Genomic DNA, 25,704 nt, shown 5'->3' with positions numbered 1-25,704 from the left:
GACACACCAGTAAAAAGTGTGAAATACTTCAGCTTAACTAGCTCAGCTCTTTTAAAAGAAAGGTGTGACAAAAGTACAGTCATAAAAATAGACCAGCTTTGACCAATATAACTGACTATTCTTCTAATGAGGTCTCAACTTCATCTGAAGCAGTTTCAGTAACAGTGACAATAACCAGAGTGAAAGACAACGGTATGACTTCATGAGCAGAACAACAACAGTGGTTAAAAATGCTCAGAAAAGCACCAACATCATAAAGAAAGCACAGATGCCTTAAAAAGACTGAAACCCACCTCTGCTCTCTCCCAGTGAGATTATGAAAAGTTACTGAGAACATTATGAACAGATATGCCACCTAACTTTGTCTGTATATTGAAGAAATAAATTCGGGAGCTCTATGTATTAGAGCTGAAACATCTCTGAGTACTTTAGGTTACCTACTCACTTTCAGCAAAAAAGGCAGCCATTCAAATGATTGCTTAAATAGGGGAGCATCTTTTTAGACAACTAGGAAGCCTGTGAGATTGTAGCAATGTCAGACTGCCCTATTTTTAGCATTGTGTGTCAAGGGCACATGCCTAGAAAGCGCTTTCACTGCTTCAGCAGTTTACAGGAAAAGCAAGGTAGACAAACACATGCTTATTTACAGATAGATGAGCCTGAATCTTGTGTGTGAATAATCACATGGGACTGTTTCAGTTTTACCGGGTGACTCACCGGGGCAGCGTCAGTGCGCCTGACGCAGCCCTGGAGCTCAACGCTACTCCGATGGTATCGGAAGGAAACGGCTGCGTAGCACTCAGAAAATCCTGAAGCAGCATAAGAGGGCTGGGACAGTACAAACTGAAAAGGAATGGACTAAATTGATTTCTTTCAAGTGAAAAGTAAATATTTCAGATAGGCAAGAATGATAAAGGGTCTGCAAAAATAAAGGAAAATAGTGAACTGTTGTAAAAAGCCTTGCATTCCCCACTTGTTTTCTATTTTAGGTTCCACATATGACTATTTTTTCAAACTTTTCAGTACCTCTAGCATCAGCTGTTCAAAAAAACCAGAAAAATCTTTCATCTGTGGATGAAAGTCTGTACGGAGTCATCTAAAGGAAGCAAGAAGTCTTATCATCTTGACCACCATTTCTAATATTATTCAATAATTCCAAAACTAGACCACAGTGCATAGTACTGTGAAGTTATGCATTATCTGGTAGCTCTCATTTGTTAATAGAAGTAGTTATCAAACAACAAAGGTGTTACCAATACATATAACATTTAACCTTCTACTTTCAAGTAATATCCATACACCCGCAACCATCTCTAATCACTCTCCCAGGCAAGTTTGCTGCATTTTTCATTAGGAAGTGTCCTTTATTTGAAGTATCATTTTAATAGTTTCAAGCAAATTCTTTACTGTGCAGCACTGGCAGACTCACTGAGTATCCTTACGTAGCTAGTAAGCTATGCAGTGAGGAAGACAACAAGGACTAAAACATCCACAAGGCTACTACAAAAGTACAGAAAACTGAACATAAATTCTTTCTTCCTCCATTCTAGTGCGCAGGGGTGCCAGAAGAGCTGTGCTTAGGCCATTTACAAGCAGTTAAACAAATGCTTTGGCCAGAAGCAAGGTCAGATAGCCAAACGCTCACTGGTTGAATCGGAAAGCTAGCAAAAGGATATGCTATATATAAATGAACAGAACAACTATGAAGCACTAAGCCACCTGAAACATGGCAATAAACACAACAATAAATACAAAATAAGATTTTAGTAGGACAAAGGTACAAGCTAGAAAAGCAGCATTCTACCTAAGGGTACTAAAGGGTTTCTATACCCAAAAGTTGGTTTGTTATTTAAAGTTATGTGAGTGCCTATTCCACAAGAAACCTTACAATTTAAGTAAGTATATTGTTTGCAGCATCCTCAACATGTTTGCAAGGAACAGAAATACCAGAGCAGGTAATAATTAATAGTCCATGGTATACTCTGCTCATTCCAAACACAAAGATCAAGTTAGCAGCTATCAAGATGCACTGCCACATGTTCTCCAGAGCCCTAATGGAAAGGAGTTGTTCAGCTGTTATGAGGACTGAAGACAGATTTTGAAGGGAAAAAAAAAAACAAACAACCTAACTAGTCAGTTTACTTGAATTTTCTACTTGTGTAGAAACTCTTCACAACTACACTGACTTCATCATCTGTTTTCACTAGTTTGATATATTACCTTAAGCTTCCTAAAACAAAACTTTACACAGGACTTCCAAGAATATCTTTACAATTTTTTTTTCTTTTTAAATGATTCATTATCTACTAGAGTTTAAGTGCTGTGTGCTGACCAGCACAGTCCCCAGCCTATAGATAGTCCAACAGCAGGTACCGGTGATAACTACACCCAGTGCTATACATACAAAGATCAGGAAAGAAGACAAGGTCAACCACCGAACAGGTTGGAAGGCAGGAGTGGACAGCACAAGATGCAGACAGACATGGCTCTAATGGGCTACCAGAACAACAGTGTTGCTTTAACAGCTTCATATGGCTCTGTCTGCTGTGACTTAACTGCATACTGTGCTGTTCTTATGACAGTAAATAGGGACAGCACAAGAACCAGTGTGTAAAGCTACTGTTGCCAGCAAAGTAAGTGAACAAGCGCAACTGGGGGGGTGGGGTGGGGGGGAGAAGGGAAGAGTGGGGAGATATTTGCATCTCTTTTTTGGCTGCATTAGTAAATAAACTGCTGAGCAACATAAATCCCATTAATTTTCCATAGGAACAGATGTTTGCCTAACACCACCTCAGTTTCAACACTCACTCGTAGAGAACGCGTTACACAGAACATGCTGCTAAAAGAATAAAGGAAAACAGAATAAACCAAAAAAACAGTCCCAAGTTACAAGATATTTCTGTGCCCGTTTAAACAAAGTGGGCTGTAGGCCTAATCCCCATCCTACAGCTTCTCTCCCGAGACACCTAAGTGTAGTTGTACGCCTGTGCCATTACTCAGGTGATATGTACAAACCATAGGTTATATTTTAACAAACTAGTCCAGCATGGCTGCTTTGCGAGCACCACGTGGCTGCAGTTTGAAGAGTCCAACTCTTAAGCTTTTGGATGTACTACTGATGAAAAAACACCCAGCTAAAACCCACAACCCGGGGGTAAGGGGCACGGGTCATCTACCCTCCACACCCAAGCCACTGCTAATTGCGTTGCTGCACAGTGACCTAAAACCCTTGATCTCAAGTGTTGCATGTGGTTACCTTTGCCCTTCTCCCCCCACCCCTCCCAATCATGCAAAGCACAAGTCATCTCACCCCAGGCCACCTTTAACCCTCAAGCTCCAACCTCACAGCTACCCCCTGCCAGCAGCAAAGCCTGCCAGCACTGCTTGGCCCTCCAGCTCTGCCCCTCTGGGACCCCTTTGAGAAGGGGGTTTGCACATGGGAGCCAAGGTGGTCAGTGCTGCGCTCTGCTGAGAAGGGGACCAGGGAGAACAGGTAAGATTCAGGGAGGAGAAGGAGCAGCAAAGGGGAAAAGCAGCAAGAAAGTACAAAAACTAAGGGGAAATAGGTATATAGTTGCATAAAGTTGAAAGAATCAAGGTTATGCTCATAGTTATTTTTCCACTTTGCCTCAAACTATTAAGTAATTAAAAAAGCAAATTCTTAATTCTGAATTAATTTGCTTAGAAAAAGAAAGCAAAGCAAATATTGATTTAAAAGGACCACCTGTCTTAGTACAAAACGCACTAACTTTTCAGTGGCATCTGTCAAAACTGTGTCAAACAGATCAAGTGTCCAACAAGTCAATAGCTTGCTTATAAATCATGGCTCAGTGTTTCTAATCTAACAGCAGTAAAATATTACACAGTATTATACAAGGCACGTGGTTTATTTTAAAACTTCAGTTAATGCTCTAAATCTCCATTGGAAGCGTTCTGAAAATGTGGTTGGATTTTTTCTGATGAGCAGAGGGTCTGACAGAAGTTGCACCCAAAACCATTTACATTTTTTAGATAATGGAAAAGCACTATGGATTTCAAGACCTGATTATACACACATGAAGAGGCAAGGCTGAGAAAAGCAGACTGGTTTAGAGCCTCCCACGAGTCACTGAATTTGGAGTTCCTGTTACTTTAAGCCCAGCCTAAATGCCTATCTTTAGAACTAAGTTCTGCTAATTGGAAGATGTGAAGGCAGCAATATTGCTAAGAGATACATTGCTTGAGTGCAGAACGCAGCCTCCATTAATTGTTTTTCCTGCAACTCCATGCATAGACAAGCCTTTGTAGGAGAATGGACAGGTAGTGACACTTCTCTGAAATTTAAATACATTATTTTTTTATTAAGTGTAACTTAGCTCCTATATTGATGCAAATTTTAGAGGATATGCATACTGCTTTTAAGTCCAATACTCTCAGTAGAGTGCCAAATAAAACAGAGTGATTTATATAACTAATCATAAAAAGAAGCCTCACTCTGAAGAACTGGTATTACAGCAAATATAAGATGCAGAGCTTTAACTGTTCTCAAGCTTAATGACAGCTGAACTTTTACTTCTTGTTAAGATTACTACCAATGTTAAGGAGAAGAATTTTCCTGCATATAGTGGAATTGGTCAGCCAAGGATCACTGAAACAAAGGGAAGGACAACTATGTGTGAAGTCAGGCAAGCCAACCACCTCACTCACTGAGTTGACATACAAGAAGTTAGAATTATACTAGCTTTTAATCATGACTTCAATACAGTAACAGGATATGATCCTAGTACTGCAACAAATAAGAAAAGCTACCATAATTTTAAGACCAGCTTCGTTCTACCCCTTCCTTTAAGCTGTACATTTGCCCATGCTTTACCTTCCTGACATCAACATTTCCCAGTTTGGTGCTACTGCATTAAAGGCAAAGAGGAAACCAGCAAGGTAGGCAATCACAGTTACGGCATAGAGAACGGTTAGAAGGATTCCACTGAAAGTAACTCCCAAAATAACTTTAAAAAAAAAACACACACAAAAATAGCTCTCACACAACCAAGTTTCATTTTTACTATACTGCTTTTAAACCATTAATGAATCATCTCTTAAATCACTAGCTATATTTATAAGGAATTGTTCACACAGTAAACTAGACTAAAATGAAATTGTATATATTTCCAATACAAACTATTTTTCCTCCTTAAACTAAATTAGACCCACACAGGAATCCACTGATTTAATTTTTTTTTTTTTTTAATTTTCTCACTAATGACAATTTTAAAGTACATTAAGCATAGAGGCTTTGTTTCACCTCACAGCAAAAACTTAATGTCTCCTACTTACTTAGCCTACACAAAGTTTTCCTCTTTACCAGAAGGGCTTTCTACCAAAATAAATGAGACCAAGAGAGATCGTGGTGTAGCAGAAGAACATAAAAAGCAATTAGTGGTAAAGTTTTTGTAGGTTGTGTCATTTCATATTCTTTCCGTGCCTTCATGGGGCAGCAAAGACTTCATTAGAACAAACTCCAAGCAAAGACCGACTCCTGCAATCACTGCCCACTTTGATTAGTCTTAATCTTAGTGAAGCACAGCAATTTTCACTGATTGCTTGTTTGAGAGACACATGATTTGCGCAATGTTTATTTTAGGCTGTCACTGAGGGAGGGAGGGGTGTAGCCAAATGGGCAGTCTCCCAATCCAGATCACACAAAATACAGCATTCGCACTCTAGGAACATCTCAGCCTCAGCTGAACCCGGGGAGCCTGCCTGTGTCGGGGGAGAGGGGGGGTTGCACGCCTCAAGACTTACCCAGAGAACTCCTGCAAGATGGAAACCACACCTCTACACCCTGGCAAGCCCCACCAACTGCAGCACAGCCCAGAGAAAGCAGGGGAAGATGATGTGGGCGGCCTTTGTAATGAAGTATCACAGGTTACAATGCGAGGAGCACAGATATATTACAGTATTATAGAAGGAGCTATGAAGAGCTGCAAAACACGAAGTGGACTCTTCACGAGCAATAGGGGACACTGCCAAGAATCTCTAAATGCACACACTTCAAGAATATTAAAAAAAAAAAACACCTGTATTCCTCACCTAAACCAAACTAGAAAACCACAACGACAAATACCTTTACTTACGGAGAGTCTTACATCGACACACAACCCCAGATTCCACTAAAATCACTGAAATATCTCATCACTCATTTGCAGAACACCCATTATTGAGCAAATGCCCTGATCATTCAAATGACTTTTTGATGATCCCAAAGCAGACTTCATGTGAATCACACCACTTCAGTGCAAGCTGTATGCACCATAGGATCTGCAGCCTACAGAGTGCCGGCTCCGTGCGTCATGTATTTTGGTGATAGCACAGGTACTCACAGTACTCGGTGATCATTTTGATGACGTAACCATTAGGAGCAAGAAACAAATTTAACATTCATGTGCACTCCAAAGTCACTGTATATACCCTATGTCCTGAGAAAACAGAAAGGAGGAAGCTATGTGTTTAGTTTCCCCATAGTTCCTCTCCAATTTTTTGTTTTCTTGCTCCCAGGAGTAAAGCTCTTCTCACTGATAAGCAGCCCACCCCATCGTGCCAGGAGTAAAGCTCTTCTCACTGATAAGCCACGATGGGGTGGGCTGCTTAACAGATACACAGAGGAGACAACAGCTACAATAGCACAGGACAGCAGAAGGGAGCGAAGACCATGTTAATGACCCCCTTATAGCTGCAGCCAGAGTCAAGCAGCAGGATTTCCTTAGACAGCGTTGCTACATCTGGATTCCTCTCAAAGAAATGAAAAGCAACACTTTTGCAAGATATACTGTTAGATATGCCAAAGCCACAAAAGCATGCAAGAGGCAAGCTATGAGATGACTTAAATTGCTAGCGGAAATAAAGGAGAAGAGAAGTTAATACACATTACCACAATAGTTACCTCTGTTCAGGTGATCACCATACCTTGGCAGAAAAAAACCCACAAGCATTGTGTAACATATTGATCACTAGAAATGTTATGACCAGCTGATGGGTAGTTAAGCAACAACACAGGCAGTGGGGTGAGAAAAGCAGTTTTATGATCTCAACAAGGTAAGGTAGACCTTGAAAAGCCTAAAGAAGGAAAGTGTTGCTCATGCTTTTTCTGAACAGACAGGTAATCTGCAGAACTGCAAGAAATCCCACTAGAATTTGATTCCAAAAGTGGTTTGCAGAATGATGTAACCCACAATCAGTTCTGTAGGAAGCATTTGTAGTGCTGATAATTTTTATTTCCCACCCCCCCCGAATTCAGCTGATATTCTTCTAAAACCATAGGATAGTATGACTTGATAGTAATGGATAGGGAATTAGGAGCTATAAGCTTACTTATGGTCACTTCCCTCCTCTATGTTCAATTTTTGCATTCTTAATGCACTATGAACAGTTGATGGAGGCTGAGTATTATATAGGTTATGGCTCTGTTCACAAGACAGCCACAACATATCAAGTCTTAATAATTTAGGATCTTGTGTGCAGCTGATATACATGCTGACATTTATCAAAGGGCAAAGATTCCCTGCTGTGGATTAGCACAGAATATAAAGGCTTTGTATTAAGAATACTTCCTTTGACCAGCACAATATAAAGCTTCCTTGCAGTTCGGGTTATACAGAAAATATTTTTTTTGCATTTAGAAATTTAATTCCAGTTTTCCTTAAAATGAAATAGAAGCAGGCATTTTAGACTGAATTAATAGAAAGCATCCACAAAGTTGCTAGTGAAGAAGTAGTCTATTAAATCTAAAGTAATGTTTGCAACACTGTCCATAAGTATTTTTTATGCCTACAAACAACTACAGTGTTTCTATAACTTTTTAAAGTCAAGTTCTTAATAGAACAAGAGAGACCAAATGGATCTGAAAAACTACCTGTTTTTGTGGAATAAAGACTCACAATTACATAGTTCCAGCTACTAATTCCCCATACTCCCCAAAAAAGAGTAGGTTTGAGATTCTGGGGGTGAGATCCCCCCCCCCCCCCCCCATGCTATATGCATCTTCAAGCACTGCTGGTATGGTAGCAGTCTCTGTATCCTCCAGCATTCTGCTATCAGATGATTTGGAAAGCACTACACCTTTGGCATCAGGATATCACAAAAAACTAGAAAATCCATGCACACAGATCCAAAGCTCTTTAGTTCAAACTCATAAAACATCTTCCCCATACCAATGTTACTGGACACTGGTCCCCAGCAAACAGGGCGAGGATAAGAGATGCCCTCTGCCCCCACCCCTGCCCTGATCTTTGATGGAAGCAAGAGCCCCAGGAAAGCTGCATGTCCTACAAATCCCAGGAGGCTCTCTAACATCTAGGGAATACAGCATGAGGATGTTACCACGTAGCTGCTGTGATTAGAGAATAGGGGGGGGAAGAAGAAAGCAGCTTCCTCCAACAGCGAGTTGAAATGAAAGCAAAATGGGAATTACAGAGCACTCTTATCCACCAAAAAGGAGAGGACCTTGGCTCACAGGCTAGGAGTTGTTTTGGGGGGCAGTAAGCCTTCAGGTATGAAGACTCACCCAATAGTCTGAGTCAGTTTGAAAGCCTAGAATCCATAGTCCAAATTGCCTGCTGAAAAAAAACAACTCCAATGTGCATCACCTACACTTGCTTTTCTAACATCAACATCGGAAAGGTTAGAAAACAGGTAAGCTAATGGAAGCCTATTATTTGGCTCGCTTTTTGCTCAGCTCAGAGAAAGAAACTGAACTGGTGAATAGCAAATACTTTGCGAGGAGAAAGGCAGGGGCTTCAAATGAGAGAATAATTCATGGACAAGCACAGTTTTGTTTCAGATAATGTTGAAAATGCTTATTAGCAGGTTTAAAGACAAGCAGAGAAGGGTGTTTTTGGTTTTTTGTTTGTTTGTTGGGGGGTGGGGTTTTTATGTTTTCTTCTTTGCAGACAAAAAATTGGGATTCGTCTCATGGTAAAATATTCTTTTGCTGCTTTATAGAAATACCCCTGAACTGTTCATCTGGCATCAGACTAACAGTCTGGGAAGATCTATTTAAAAGCATTTTTTAAAGTTTAAGTAACTGTACATGAGACGTTGGAACTCAACTAGAGACTTTAATTTTCAATCTTTTTATAATTACATTTTTCTTTTGCCAAGTTTAAGATGTCAAAAAGAAAAGCAGAACTAATATACAGTATCTATAATTAACTTCTTAGTCACAGTTTGAATGTGATGGTATCACTGTCCTGAAACCTATTCTTAAAATGATCCCTCACTTGATTATAAAACTTACCATTGCCTGAATGAGAGAAAACTCACGAGGAAGTAAGTTGGTACCTTTATTTGCTCCAATTAGATCACAAGATAAATACTCTCAAGAAGCATTTCTTTTTCAACACTTCCAAAAACTTCAAACTCTTCACTTGTACAGCTGAAGTGCATTTGCCATGACCCAAAGGAGCAACAGTGAACCAAGCTGATGTGCTGCAGAAGTCAGTAGGGTTTTTTTTAAGGAGTTTCCCCACACACGCACGCAACTCTCTAGCAGGAGAGTCAACAGTGCCCGCTCTTACACTTTATGCACTAGCTTTATCATTACTCATTGAAAATTTCCCATTGAGACTGAAGGTAGCTTTTTCCTATTACTTGGAAAATAGAAGCTTCCTCTGTCCCAAACCCAACCACCTGAATTTGGTTAGATGCAAGAAGGCTGGAGAGACCGTATTTTCTACCACATACACACTACGAAGTAATCCAAGTGCTGCTAGAACAGCTGTTGATCACTTCTGGTTGCATTTACTTCTACTAAAACAAGAAATCCAAAGAGCAAAAGTGTCAAATGCCACTGCAGCTAGAAGATTTGTCACTCCACTAGTTACAGTGTGGTCTACAATCTACTCACTCCCCAAGCACAATTGTTTTTTATTGCATCAGTACAGAAAATGGCATGTAACTTTACTTCCACTCCATCATTTCACACAACCTATACCACCTGCTTCTCTGAAAGGGGCAAATTCTGCTAAAAGTCAGAAACTCCATGGTTTTTCATTTATATATTTGATCCAGTGGTGCTCATGTTTATTAAAAGTATTTTTTAAAAGGCCTTAAAAACACTTGGAGATATGCAGATGCTGCAGAAGTGCATGTCTGACCATGCTAACAGGGGAATGTACATGCACATGGCGATCCCTCCTGGCACAGGGTACTGCGAGGGACAGCTTTCAGGAGGAGCAGCAGTGATCCCTGGCAGGGGAGCACCCCAGGCACTTCTGGGCTCTGCCATCAGAAACCTGTTGCCCCTCAGCCCAGGACAACACCTCCTGCCTTGCAGAAGTCTGGAGTCAGCTCCAAGCAGCTTTGCATCAGCAGCAGCAAATTTTCAGGTTCGCCACTACCTCAGCACAGGAAAGCACATACGGCCAGACAGACCTGATGAGCTCCCTCCCTAATCTCAAGGCCAAAAGGTCTCTTCTGTATTTGCGAAGCTCCCATCAACTAATAAACTCACTGCAACAAAAATGCAAAAGATAACATTGTACCTTCTTTATCAAGCAGAAGACAGACATCCAACATGCTACATACAGTAGGGCAGCGCTTTTAATCCCACAAAGCTCAGAAGCTAATACCATGCAGAAGGATTGGGAGCAATGCAGAGCAGTTAGCGCAGCCCAAGGATACTGGAGGCTGCGGCTCTAACATCCCTTACATGATACAATCTCACGACCCGTTGCTTGGCTTACCTCAGTGAAACTGCATTGATGCACTAACTGTCTGAATGGTGGAGAAGTTAATAGCAGTTTCACAATGAAAATGCAAACAACCAAACTGAGTGACCACTAAACAGGCTGGTTTTGCCAAATTAATGGGAACTGTTGACATGCAGGTATACTAATTCATGTATATATGATCCCAGCAAATCAAGTATTCTTACTGCAAAAAACAAAATAAGCCATTCCTGTCTTTGCTTTTGCAACAGTGACTTCCCAGAAGGATGAAGGAGAGGACTGCCTGCCGACACTAATTCATGTATATATGATCCCAGCAAATCAAGTATTCTTACTGCAAAAAACAAAATAAGCCATTCCTGTCTTTGCTTTTGCAACAGACAGTGACTTCCCAGAAGGATGGAGGAGAGGACTACCTGCCGACTCTAAACAGCGTGGCACATCTAAACAGCATGGCACAAAGGGCAGTTGCAAGCACATCAATGCCTCACACAACCCGGGGAAGCTGCAAGACCACAGTTTGACAAGCTGAAACAAAGCATTGCATAGCTTATATCTATTTTGTAAATAAAACCACACTTCTGTGTTGAAGCGGGTTAACATATTTCATTAGTCAGGTAAGGACACCACTTTGAGAGCTCTCCTATCTGTTTCATGAAGACAGAAGTTACTTTCCTAACGTACGGCCACACAAAACAGTCACCAACGTGCGCATCTCTACAAAGTCCAAAGGCATGACTGGACATTGGCTTAGACCAGAAGTTAAGTCACATAGCAAAGTGGTAGAAGTCATGGGCACTTGTCTCTAACACTTAGCAGCAACACCAGATTTTCTTTTTTTTTTCCCCCCTCCTCTCAACTCCTGAGCTGGCAAAAGATCATGTTCTCTGATACATTTTGTAGTCCTTCCACCCTCCTCCTAGATCCCACAATGAATTTCACAGCCAGTCAGCTATGGACCTCAGAGATCTGAGGGCTGGTTGTAGTGGGTATACACAGCATAGCTAAGAGAAGTTCATATCTGCTATACAGCCATCTGCATACATTCCTGAAGATGTTCGTAGTCCATCACAACTCATTGGAGATCGCACAGTTGGAAGAGTCCTAATCACTAATCTAGCATGAATTCCCTCTGCGCACTCCCACTGCAGTGTCCCAGACACGAAGCCACTTCAAGTCTTCAGTATCCCCCCTACTGTACTGTTTCTTCTACTACATGTTTAAAAACCAGTATGTCACCAGGAACAGATGCCTCCTGGGTATGAAACCCAAACCTACTGATGGACGACAATGCACACTAATTACTGAGTGTTAGTAAGAGGCTGATATGAAGGGGCAAAAAGAACATTTCCTATAAAGATGTAGTCACTCAAGTACTTAACAAGTCATCCCAGTTTGCGATAGTAACCTAAACCAGCAACCATTTGGGGTGCAACAACCAATACCCACAAATCAGAGTTAGGGATAATGAGCTGATGCCACACTGCCTGCAAGAATGCTATAGGTCCACAGAAGTCCTATACTTGAAAAAAAATCACAACAAAAAAAAGTCCTGTAGTTTGGACATAAAAACCATCATTTCAGTGTAAGCTCACATGAATGGTTCCTGTAGATTTCTACACATTTGGACAGAGAAACAGTTACCAGAAAACAACATGCCAAGAAGAGGAAAGGTGTGCTGAGAAGGTAGCATGTGAACGTTTCCCAGACCAAGAGCCTGCTGAATCTACACAAGGACACTAGTACACACTAACATCGACAGCAGATTCGCAACTCAGACCACATCTAAAAGGGCAACAGCTGCTATACGCAGTCAGATGAAGGCTACAGATTTATTTATACATCCAATGCAACAAAGGACTGAGGAACACCAACCTAGAAGCCACTGACACATCATTATAACCCTCCACTTCAGAGTACATAGTTGAGGTTGGCCTCCTGGTTGCTGCTCACACTGGGTAACTATGAGTTCAGTAAGGGAACTATGTGAGCAAATAAGTGAAAGTGTTGCGTGAATAGCTAGCTACTACTCGCATGACAACAGCCTGACTCTATTACTAAGAGCAACAAAAAAAAAAACCCAATACCCAATAAAAGGTGTCCCAGGAAATGTTGATTTGGATCCGTTTCTTACACATGCATTCAATCCCCTGTTAGGCTTTATAACAAGGCAGCTGTTTGCAAGGGTAGTTTTAATATATCTTCCCTCCCCCCAAGTTAATGGTGGGCTACAGTTTTCAGAGTGATTTCCTGTTTGCATTATATTCTAAAAATCCTGCTCATTTGCTCCACTAAAAGGCATGTGCTTGGAAGTGGTTTTGATGGCTTTCAGTCACATCCCCCCCTTTGATTGCCACAGCATCCAAAGTGTCTGAAAATAAGGGAGCTATTTCAAGTTACATTCCCTTCTTTCCCTGCCCACATGTACTTGGCTACCAATTTGAGACACAGGATCAGAGGGAGCTTCAGGCTTTAGAATAACACAAAAACTTAAAAAAGGAAACACATTAACACAACTTCATCTCTCTTCCCCCTGCTCAGCAGCTTTTGGCTCGGTTGGTGCTCACCTAGATCTTAAAGATCTCCTACCTATTCTTCATGTCTTCACTGCCACTTTCCAAGGCCTCAACCCAGCAGCCAGTACCTGATCCACCACGGCATCCAGACTCTTGCAGTGAGCGCTGGCTGCTGGATGAAATGGCAGTGTGCGGGTGCAGGTTGTGTTGACATCTCTTGCCTTTCCCATAAGCCTGTGGCATTTACCCTTGCTTGGTACAACAGCTTCACTGCTTGCCGCAGTCACGTGTCTCCTTCTTTCTGCAGGAGATTCTGCGGTTGAGCTCATGTTGTTCCTTTTGCCCCCACATCCAAGAAATAACTCAAGATTTTTCTGTAGCACTAGATGAAAGCAAGTAGAAGCTGCAAGAAGAAACACGGATGGGGCCTCAGTCTTGAATGGCCGAGCTCAAGACTGCAACCAAAACAGTCACTGTGGAAGGGGAACACAGAGGCAATGAAGCAGTGTGCTTGTACAAGTAGCAATGAAGTAGAAGGCTTGTAGCAGTAGCACCACAGCCTTTGCAACAGTCTCAGCAGACTTGCTCAGAGAGGTAGCCTGAGAGCCACTTTCTACTTGTCTAGTGAACAAGACAAAAAAAACCCTCACGCACAAGTGTGAGGAGAGATGTGCCAACTACGATTGCTTTATAATCAGCTGGGCTAGAACCAGCCAGCCCCTTGGAAGTAAGCACATTTTGTTTCCCTCCCTCCACGCGAGAGCCAGTTCCATAAAGTTAGGTCAACGTGTGGTGCGCATGTGATTCAAATGTACCATTTCCTGGCAACCACCAGCAAACCCAGAGGAGGACCTGCACTACTGATAATGTCAATTTTTCCCATGGCTGTCATAGAAAAGTCTGCTGATCTCTTGAGACGTAAGCAAACCCCATTCCACTGATTAGCTTTCCACCAGTGTTTTTTGGTTTTTGTTTGTTGTTTGGTTCTGTTTTTTTTTTTTAAAAAAAGGAGCAAAACCCAAGACATACACAGAGGTCTCTGACAGCAACTATCTTCATAAAGTGAAATAACCTAAAATGAATGACATAACTGTGTGCAGGTTTGGTCCCTCAACTCCAAATCACTTCGTAGAATTTCCAAGAATGGGACAAAGATAATCAAAGGATAAGGAACATCTTCCACACAAACACAACTAAGCAGGCTATGGGTCTTCAGCCTGGAAAAAAAAAAGATGGCTGAGGAATAAAGGTCCTCAAAATAATAAGGAAAGTAGAGAGGGAGAAAAAGGTCATGGGAGCTACTACTATTGACTGTTCTCTCCAATACAGGAGCTGGGAAGCAGGTGGAAGTTCAAAGCACATGAGATGAGGTGAGATGAGACAGTTCTTCCTGCAACACACTGTAAAACCATGCAACTCTTCACTGCAGCATGTTGTGGATGCTATGTGTTTGCATTGGTTTAAGAACGTGTTCACGGAAGTTCTAGATGAATTTCTCAAATACAAAGGCATCATTTCTGGGTCAGTAGGTTACAGGGCTGCAAAACACTGAAAGCCAGGAGACTGCTCTGGTGAGATATCGCTATATCCTTGCCCTTATTCTTGTACCCCTCCCAAGGCACAGAAAAGGTGGGATACAGGACTATACATAAACCTTTTTTCTGACCCAGTGTTGCTGGGTTTATGTTCTTTATGCACAAACTGAGTAAGTGGATTAAGAAAAGAATCATTGAGGCCACTTGAACTTAACATTTTTCTGTTCCTTTGGCTACCATGAACAAGAGTTCATAACATTTCTCCTATTATTGCCTAAGGAAAAACTCATTTATGCATTTCCTTCAATTCTTTTCAAATTAGACAACTGGTAAGTCTGAAGAAACAATCCCTGCTAGTAACATCTTCTTTCAAGGCAGGTAACTGAAATTAGTTCAAAACTTCTCCAAGAGCAGGACAAAAGTAACTAGCTTCTTAATCACATTAATTTTACCACACTTGAAGGGCATTCTTTGTTTACAAAAGCACGTAGCTTTACCAATAGCTTCATACATGCCAACAAAAAAGGTACCGACATCTCATTTCATCAGGAATTTGTGGGCTGCACTCCCAACATCTAAAACCAGCACTTCCACAGAAAACCTAACACCAGTAAGAACTACTGGTTCCTCATTTAACAGAAAAACTAAAGTGAGCACGATTTAAGATATCAGGCAGCATGAATTAGGAGAGACTAAGTTTACATGCAAAAAGACACAGAAAAGCTACGTCAATAGCTTTGACAGGGATGAGTATATTTTTCTTATCAAAAAAGTATATTCTTTCATAGGTCAAAAACATACTTTGGGACTTCCATTACAACTTGCTAAACTGAGGTTGCATTAAAAATGGAAAGAGTTTTCAGAAGCTACAATTTTCACTAAGTAGTCCCTTGGTGGTTTGTTTTTTATGCTATTAGAGTACCAGTGAGAAACAAGATCATGCAATTACATATGAAATGAAGAAAGCAGCAGTGTGTTGGTGCTGCTTACTTCACTTCCAGGCCATCTCACTTAAGGGTGGTTTGAACAATGGGTTAATTTGTCATTGTGTTTCAGGAAATATAGCCAGCAATAGCATGCAGCCTAATTTCTATCTGCAGAGATACAATACCATTCCCAGACATGTTTTCCCTCCTATGCATGCAGGTGACAGATTTGCAGAGATTCCACGTCCAGCTTAATTTCCAGTAATAATGCTATGATGAATAACAGTTCAAGCTCAGAGGACGGTACCCGGCCACACTCTGCCTGGAAGCCAGTAACAAGTGGTTTGTCCCAGGGCCTGTACTGCTTAATATCCTTTCCAATGACCTGGAGGAGGTGTTGCAGCATACCCTCCTGAAGTTTGGGGATGAGACCAAACTGAGTGGAACAGTCGACATGCCAGAGGGCAGGGCTGCCACCCAGAGAGACATAGGCAGGGTGGAGAAATGGGCCAACAGCAACCTGATGAAATTTAACAAGGACAAATGCAAAGTCCTGCACCGGGGAAGAAATAATCCCCTGCACATTCATACAGGCTAAGGACTGCCTGGCTGGAGAGCAGCTCTGCTGAAAAGACCATGTGGGGTGTTGGTGGACAGCAAGCTGAACATGAGCCAGGTCCTGGCAGCAAAGAAGGTAAACGACAACCTGGGCTGTATTAACAGGAGCACAGGCAATGGATGGAGGAAAATTAATGAACGCTGAGTAAAAGGGGATAATCAATCACATGTAGATACTGCATCCAGTTTGGGGACCTACAGTACAAGACAGACGTTGAGAACCTGGAATGAGTTCAGTGAAGGGACACCAAGATGGTTGGGGGCTGGAGTACCTCTCCAGCGAGGAGAGGCTGAGGGAACTGAGCTTGTTGAGCCCAAGAACAGACAGCTTTGAGGGGAGCATAGCAGCAGCCTACCCCAGAGGTCATTGAGAAGACAGAGCCAAGCTCTTTCCAGAGGCGCAGGGTGGGAGGACAAGAGACAATAGGCTCAAGTTGATGACAGATGTCCTCACCAAGTTTAAGGAAAACAATTCTCACTGATAGAATAATTAATCCTTAGAACTGGTCACCCAGAGAGGTTGTGCAAACTACATTCCCAGAGGTTTCCAAGGCTGGACAAAACCTTAAGCAATGTGGTTTGAATTCAATACAGACCTTGCTTTGAGCAGAAAGTTGGACTATAGACCTCCTGAGATCCCTTCCGACCTGAATGGTTTTGTAATTCTATGGAAGGACATGTCACAACACTGGATAAAGAGGTTGCACCATGATTAAAGTTATTCCTTAAGTAAAAATTATAGCTAAGGGGTGCAAGACTTCGGCAACTGAGCCCTTGAACAAATGTCTTGACAGACACCTTTCTAGAACTGCAAATAAAAAGTAAGATTTGGTGGCTGGTTTCCCGAGAAGGGTTTTGAACCAAGCAAGTTCTGTGTGTCTTAAGATTTCTCAAGTTTTGGAGTCACTGTTAGTGACAGGGTAAACAAGTAACCATATTATTCTAGGCTTGCGAGCAACACATTGTTCTAACAGTGCCAAGCAACCCCATGGTGACAATGCCAAAATTCTTGCACACTAACAGCTGTTTTAAGTATTAGAACATTTCTGAAAAGTTAAGGGATCACAGGTTGCACCTTCCTTTATCCTAGAAGATCAAAATCTAGTCATGAAAACAGGATTTTTCTCATCTCAGTCACAGGACAATGGAACAAATTTGGATGGGGGAAAGTTTGGATCAAACAGTTGCACTGATCAAACCGTCGCACTGAATCATGCTTTTTTTTTTTTTTTTAAACCCTTCACTTAGCTATTTCTCCCACTGAATGTTGGGAGAAAAATAAGATATAGGCCCATAAATGCAGTCTCCAAAGACATAAAGCTTCTGCATGTCTTAGTTGTAATGGCCACATTTAGCACTTAAAACTGACTGGTTTTCTGTGCTTTGACATTAGAGCCCATTGCAGCCAAAAGCAGTTCATACTCCAACACAGAGATCTAGACAACTCACTGTATCACAAAGCTGCGTGACTCAGATGAAACAACAGATTAAAAGTCTCAGGTCCAAGCGGATGCTTCCCTCCACTCCTTGTCCTGCCCCCTCCACAGCAGGGTTAACCAACAGCTCGCAAACCATGCCCTGAAATCACTGCAGCTTACTACTCAGCATATTCAGAGAAGCCAGCAGTTATTCCAGCTTGCTTAATATTCTCGTCAAAAAGAACTGTGGCATTTCAGCACCTTCTTCAAGAGTTGCTCAGCCAACCTTCCTGCCTCTGCCACACCAGCTGAAGTGGCTGCCTGAACAACCACCCGACACCACGTTTCCTGCAGCACGAGCCCAAAAATCTTCCACTTCCTATTCTTTCAATTTATCACCTTGGCCACCTGGAAGAAGAGCAACTTTCACACCTCTAAACTGTGTCAGTCAAGCCAGCTCTGACCTGGTAAGTCTTCCGATTTCTTTGAAATCGAGTACTAACATTATGTTTTGTTCTTGTGGTTGGAAGACTACCTTCCGTATCTCCTAGGTGCTTAGCACAACAGAGCCCTGACCTCACCTCTAACATCTCTATTCTTTAACCTAAGCTACTGCTATACAAGATTCCTAGAGAAAAAAGTTGTGTCAGCTAACACAACGCTACTTTTCTAAGCCTACAACTATAACAAAAGCACAGCCAAGTATCTTCAGTGGGGGTATCTGGGATATTAACTCTTAAATAGGGGCAGACATTTGATAAAAGCATCACTATCAACTACTTTTAATAAGATCCTGATTTAAGTAAAAAATGCTGTAGTCCAATTCTCAAAGAAAGTTACTTTCCCCATTAGATTTTTCCCCTTGTTTATAACAACTGTAAGACTGTTATCAGCACCGCTGTAGCCTACACACTCGTATGAATAAATCATTCCAAGTGAGAAATATGCTTGTTGCATGTTTATCCAAGGACCTTCACTCCCACAGCCCGTATTTTAAACACCTGCAAAAGGTGTTTATTACCTCACATATACCTGTAAATATCACCCCCTATAATTAAGCCAGGCAATTAAAATCCCAACATAAGCCGGTATGTTGTCTTAAGTGCAAATTGGGTGGTTTGCCACAGACATGGTCACTTTCCTATATCAGATTGCCTCACCTGCTGCTAAGCCCAGCTAGACAATGGGAAATATGTGCAGCTCAGGCAAAATACTTAATTCAGAGTGCGGGGCCCAGGTCAGATAGCAGAAAGGAAAGACCACTATCCTCTCTTTTTTCTTTGGCAGGAGAGGAGCAAAGGCAGCCCCCACGCTCCCCTGGGTATAGATCCAAGACCAGGAGGAGGCACTGCTGCCCAGGGGCTTTGCGTTGCCCCAGGGGCTGCTGTATCCTGTAGTTAGGAATCAAAATAAGCGGGTGATCAACATTCAACCTTTGTCTGATGTGCGTAATTCTTGATAAATCTCACCAGTTTCTCATTAGAATGGAATTAACAGTCTACGTGTGGGGGGATCTCTCTTCAGAAGGCTTCTGACACTGTCCCCTACAACAGACTCATAATCACGGCTAACACTACAACAGCAGGTGAGAAGTTGACCTTGTGATCACTGCCAGGTAACAGTCATCACCAGCCTATTGTCAAACTTAAGAGTTCTATTTCATAGGGTTTGCAGGGACCACCACATCTAGTGTTGTATCAGGTTTGTGTTTATTAAATTTGAAGATGGCATACGACTGAAATGGAGTGCAAACATACCAGAGGACAAGAGCTCAAAGTGATCTTAAACTACAGAAACTACTCTGGAGAAGCCTCATGGGACATTCCCAGGTGAAAGACTTAAGAACAATCAATTGCCTAGAAATAAGAGTCCTGAGAAGAGATTGAAATAACTTAAACTCCCTCCTTAACCCTCCCTAAACATTGTAGGTCTTCAAATATGGAAAAGACTGCTGCAGACTAATGTTCTCCATTCTCCTGCTGAGTAGGACTAGTAATCGGCAAAAAGTACAGCTTAGTGCCTGATGTAGCACACTGAGGAGGAAACAGAAAACAAAGATCCCTACCAGAGATTCCCACACCTAGCAGGCAGCAGCAGATAATCTGTGCATGCTTAGCATTCTACTAGCATTTCTATAGCTATACATTATTTTTATAGCACTACATTAAGTTAGGATTCTTGGAGGAGGCTTGAGGTGAAAGATCATTTTTCAATACATTTTAAGCCTCTTTACTGTTGATTCATCTTTCTTCTAGAATTCTTTTCATTGTAGCTCAGCTCATTCCTGCATCTCTCCTTTACATCTTGCTTTATGCGAAATACCTGCTTTGTATAATCCTAATTTATTCTTAATTGCAATGGTTTCATGTTTTTCTTCTCCTTTCTTAAAACCCACAAGTTCCCCACCTGTCCTCTTCATATCCCGTGGCATTCTAGAATCAGCTGCATCATAAGCAGGTACCCTTCAGCAATATTAGTTTTTACACTGCATCTCTAGATTAAAAAAAAAAACAAACAACCCGCCCCACACAGCTTAGCTGTTTTAATTAAAGAAACAACACAAGCTACTACAGATCCTTACAGTTACTGGCACTGTAAGAATATTTACTAACATTTACTCACAATCAGAATCCATCTCAATTCTTTTAAAAAAACTGAAAGTTGTCTTACAAAATATGCAGATGGGTGGAGAGGGCTCAAACATTTCTTGCATTGACGTAAACCTCAATGCAGGACCTGCACTCACATTGCAACTCTGATCCAGAAATCCTTTTCCGTCACTACTTCTGTTTGGAGAATCTAAAACATCAGAGGTTTCAGCATAACTATGAGACTTCATTTTTCATTTCCATGAAAAAGTGAGGAAAAACCAAGCCCTATTTAGTAACATCCTTTTGCCTTTGGAAGAGCTAAATCAGACCTCCCTTCCCACGCATTTCTGTCCCTGAAAGCAACCTGCAAGTCTCACAGCAAAGCTAGGAATACACGTTCACAATGTTTTTCTTGCTTCTCTGCTCACTCAACAGGTTCACACTCCACAGGCTGGGCTTTTAGTCTACCTTTTTTGTTAAGAAGTTCATCAACACTGTATCTGTTTATCTGCTCCATACAAACTGATAAGGAAATAAGCCCACAGAAGATAAGTGGGAACTCTTCAACAGCTACCTTCCTGCTGAGCCAGCAAGTGCTGTTTCTGGCACCATCTGTGTCCTGAAAGTCTGTTCTCTAGCACTTTATTCACTAAACATGGAAAAAATATTTGGAATGAAAATCTCTTGAAGCATCTTCTACACTGAGGAAGCTAGCTTTAAAATGAAAAGAAAGAAACACTGTATCTGTTTATCTGCTCCATACAAACTGATAAGGAAATAAGCCCACAGAAGATAAGTGGGAACTCTTCAACAGCTACCTTCCTGCTGAGCCAGCAAGTGCTGTTTCTGGCACCATCTGTGTCCTGAAAGTCTGTTCTCTAGCACTTTATTCACTAAACATGGAAAAAATATTTGGAATGAAAATCTCTTGAAGCATCTTCTACACTGAGGAAGCTAGCTTTAAAATGAAGAAGAGAAAGAAAAAAAAAAAAGGGTGACATTTCACATAACGGTTCCTTCTCAGAAGAACTCTACTTGGATCCCCATCATGTTGAATCAGAAACAAACTCTAGGTACTTCAGTTTTAAATCACCACACCTAGACCTCCTTCTAGAAGGCATATCGTTTTGTCTTGCAAATACACCTCCAGTGCTGAATGCTCACAAGCTAAGTGAGAGATTACTTGCGGTTACAAATTAGGAGTCAAAACAGCATTTGACAGACTGCGGTTCAGGAAAGAATAATAGAGTTCTATTTACTTTTCTGCAGAGACCATAGAGCCAGAGTACTTGTTTCCAATGAGAAAGAGATGAGACTGGTATGTGTGAAGAATGGGAAAAGGTGGTGTGCCAAATCATTCACTTTGCATGATTCTTAGCATCAATCTGGACTTTGTATTTGATTAGTAAGGAGAGAAGGGGGGGGGAGAAACTGTACCCACCTACTATCACTAAAAAAGGTGCACTAATTGTTTGAGGGTTTGCTTCACTGAGCAAACTTTGTAACAAGTGAAACTGATTTATTTAAAAAATAAAATCTGATCATGCACATGTCCTTCAAATTACTAAACTGATACAGTAACCTCTATATGCAATTTATATGCAAGCAGAATAAAAGGAAGAAGATGCATTCCAGAAGTGATGATGCTTTTATGGAATACGGGCACTGATCCAGAGCCCTCAAACCCAGACAGTCCAGTGAGGGAAGGGGGGAAAATGCAAATTACCTCCTCGATGATCCTGGATAAGCCGCCACCAGTCCAGAATCCAATTTCAGTCTGAGGCAAGCCCTAAATTGTCTTAGTTCAGACAGAGATGCTGCCTTCCCTTCACCTCCAGTTTCTCCTAGCTGGGCAAGTAGTACAGGAGTACCCAACCCACAGGTACAGAAACCTGCAGAACCTTGCCAAAAATCTTCTTGTGATGTTCAAATTAATTACCGGGCAAGTTTTGTGTAAAACTTAACCTTGAATGCCTTGGAATACATTAGAATTTTATCTTTTACAGCTGCACTTTAAGAGTGAGCTCTTCAGGATAGCAACCTTGTGGTTTTGTTTTAATGCAGTAACTCAGCAGATTATAGCAGGTCATTATCTGCCTTTCTTCTACCACTTAGCCCTGAATATGGTCTAAAAGGGTTATCTTACCTTTTTTACTTATACAATGATGGTCTGATAAGTACACAGTGAACTCTTACATTACCCAGAGGAAACAACTACAAGTCCAATTGCTATGGCTCGTTGTAAGAGTCAGTATTTTGTTCAGTAACGTCAACCTATGTGAAGGAGAAAACTAGTTGGAACATTTTTCTCCAAAAAGGCAGCCAGAAAAGCAAATAGTTAATCTGAATTTGTGTACTTGGTTTATGAAAAGCCTTATTAATAAGTGCTTGTTACTCTGTGGCCATTTAGACCCATGTTCATTTCCCAATCAGCATGGAATAACTATGGTCAAGTGTCCTACCTCACATGAATCTTCAGGACACCCAGTTTCTTCCAAGGGGAAGTCAAGGTTTCCTTAACACTGAAGTTCAATGTTTTCTCTCTTCCATGCTACTAAAGGCACTAGATTTTACTAAATAAGCGCAAGTGCCTCTTAGATAAGAAGGTACACCAGTGAAACTGTTTCAAAGCTTTCACAGGAAACATTTACCCCAGCAATCCATGAATCTTAAAAGCCAGCTCCCACCTGCATGGAGAACAAAGCACCTATATCAATGATGGGGCACCTTCCTCAGCTGATGTATTGCAAAACAATCTCCGTTCAGATTCAACTTATTCCCTGAAATGTTTTTCTGATTTTGAAAGCCAGGAGGCAATACCATCCTCTGGGGTGCTCAAGAGCGGGAGCTACTACCAAACTGTTACACTTCACACTACAAACAGTTCAGCTACATTCCTGTGGGACCAGCATCCCTACCACTCTTCCAGACGTGCTTTCTCCAAACCTGATGAGCTGCATTTGAGAACTCTATGGATGCCCTCCTTATTATAAGAGGTTTTGTGGGGGATTTGTTATAAGCCAAGGATCATCCCTGTTGGGTGTGGGTATGCACAGAGACCCTTGCTGGGTCCCAGTCCCACGTAGCCTAGGACTTACGTGTACCACTGTGTGACACATGGGCAACAAGAACAACCGCAAAGCGCCAAACTAGAGGCATGCACACTGACTGCTAGGGGCATACCTGTAGGCTTCCCATGTAAAATGTTTGTTTTCTATAAAGAAAAAAATTAAAACAAGCTCTGTTGAAATAATTGTCTTAAGAAAATACTTCTGCAAAGAACGACAAGGTAATCTTCCTAATAATGGTTATACTAGGAAAAAAATTCACAAGAACATTAATCTTTCTTCCATTCTTTTCACATATCCCTACATCACTAAAAAGAAAGGTGTTGCAGGGTACTAAGTGTGTTTTTTATTTCAGTATCAAACATACACAAGGGCTGATAAACTGAACTAACCTAGACCTCTTTCATCAGTTGTTTTTGGTTGGGTTTTAAGGATTTCACACCCATTAGAAGAAGTCAGTCTTGATTCAAGCAATTAACAAAGTAGTGATGAGGCAAGCAGATTGGCACAGAGGGACTATAAGAAACAATTTAAGTAAAATTGCTCCAGCTGCCACACACACACACACACCCCATCCCCTCAGAAAACATTATGCAAGAACATGCTTCGATATAAATCCCTCTCTGTATGTATAAACTTTTACTCTCCCTACCAAGCAACTGGTTGCAAAAAAAGATGCGTTTTAAGGAGGAATCATCCAAAACTTTCTTACAGGGCTCAGAGGAAGTTTTTGCATGGTCTTTTAGCACCAAAAAAAAAAAATACATATACCAGAGCCCAAGGTAAGCTTGACATAAGACAGTTCCCTGATGAATTTAATCACCAGTTGCTGTATTTTGTCATCAGCACTCTTTTGAGAACATACAAAACTTACCTGCTTAGTGCAGAAGTGACAGACCACCAGCACTTACAAAGAAAAACTTTAGGAAGTTTCTGGACAAACTGTATTTGGCAAGCAGCCCTGATGTTGTAAGAGCACGCAAAAATATTGCAGAAGTTGTTTTGGGGCCTCAACCCTCTAAATTCTGTGCCCCGACAAAGGGTCAAGTCTGTACAACCAACTTCAGGACATCTAGGCAAGGTTGAGATGATGTTAATAGGGACAATTTTAACTCTTCCTTGGGAACTTTAGGAAGACACGGTGTTTTAAAATGGTGGGGCAGAGGGAACATCTGAGACCAGATGTCACCACAGAAACTGCAGCAATGGAGGAAAAGAGGGAAATAATTTAAAAGTGAGGAAGCAGATCGGAAACAGGGTAGATACCTGTAACATACAAGCAGTAATAGCTACATACATGTAAGGTAGGATGAGCAGGTAGAAGCATTTTGATGCACTCTGCTCAACAGTGCTTACATCTGTGTTTATTCACATTTTTCTGAATCATATGCCTCTGCTCTGATACTATTCCTACACAAAATCCTCAGAGGAAGTTTGTAACAAAATATAAGTTAATCCTCAAATCAGCCACCATCAACCATTTCTATTACTACTTTTTCCAAAAGCTTGACAAAAAAAGCAGTTATGAATTTGAAATAAAAAGTATCAGGTAGATACGGTTCAACTGAGGAGAGCACAAGGTTTGGAAAGTGCAAGGGAAATGCTTATACGGACAGCACACACCAGAAGGACAGGCTGAAGCAATGAGAGGTGGTGTGTGCCGATATCTTACAGAAAACCTGTGGTTGACAGCCTAGGTTGGACAGAGCAATGCCTCAGTTTTTCTCCAAAGCCAGAAAGTAATCAAGCAGTGCAAACAAAGAAGTAGCTGCAGATGGAAAGTCAGATGAAGAAGGCAGACCAAACCTGCTCAGAGAACACCACTACTGGAGCTTTATCCTCAAACCCTCCGCCCCCGAATCTCCCTCAGGCAAAAGGATGACTTACCACTAGTAAAACGTGAAGACAACGTTTTAAACACATACAAGGTAGAAAAACAGTAAAGAAAACAGATCCATTCTCACAGTAGCCCATCTACTGCAAAAATTCTAACACTATTTGTGGAGTATAAACAGCAAGTATACAGTATATCGGTGAAAGCCAATAACCATAATAGCATGAGCAAACAATTTGCCATAATGCCACCACTATAGAGGAGCAAGGGAAGAAAAAAAAAAAAAGAAAAAGGATCAGCATTAAATTTCTGCTTTTGTAAAGGTTTTGGCCAAGTATTTAAATATGAACTTGTATTAAGTTTACTGAACTTACACACCAGCAAGGTCCAAAACGGACAAGCTTTCAGTCAAAGAGAGTGACTGCATCAGGAAGTCAGTATTCACCAAAGAATCCATTTCAACATTTTTTATGGTTAACTCGGAGAGCAGAAATG

The 25,704-nt window shown here is 41.3% G+C and overlaps 1 protein-coding gene across 4 annotated transcripts in view; it reads right to left on the bottom strand.

Moving 5' to 3' along the window:
• The window catches only part of IGF2BP3 (insulin like growth factor 2 mRNA binding protein 3), a 118,493-nt gene that overhangs the window by 67,765 nt on the left and 25,024 nt on the right, over nt 1-25,704 (bottom strand). The window lies entirely within an intron of this gene.

This window comes from Aptenodytes forsteri, unplaced genomic scaffold (genome assembly GCF_000699145.1).
Source record: "Aptenodytes forsteri isolate BGI_AS27 unplaced genomic scaffold, ASM69914v1 Scaffold164, whole genome shotgun sequence".
Lineage (NCBI taxonomy): Eukaryota > Metazoa > Chordata > Aves > Sphenisciformes > Spheniscidae > Aptenodytes > Aptenodytes forsteri.
The sequence above is the reverse complement of the archived record's forward strand: the minus strand, read 5'-3'. Positions and strand labels throughout refer to the sequence as shown.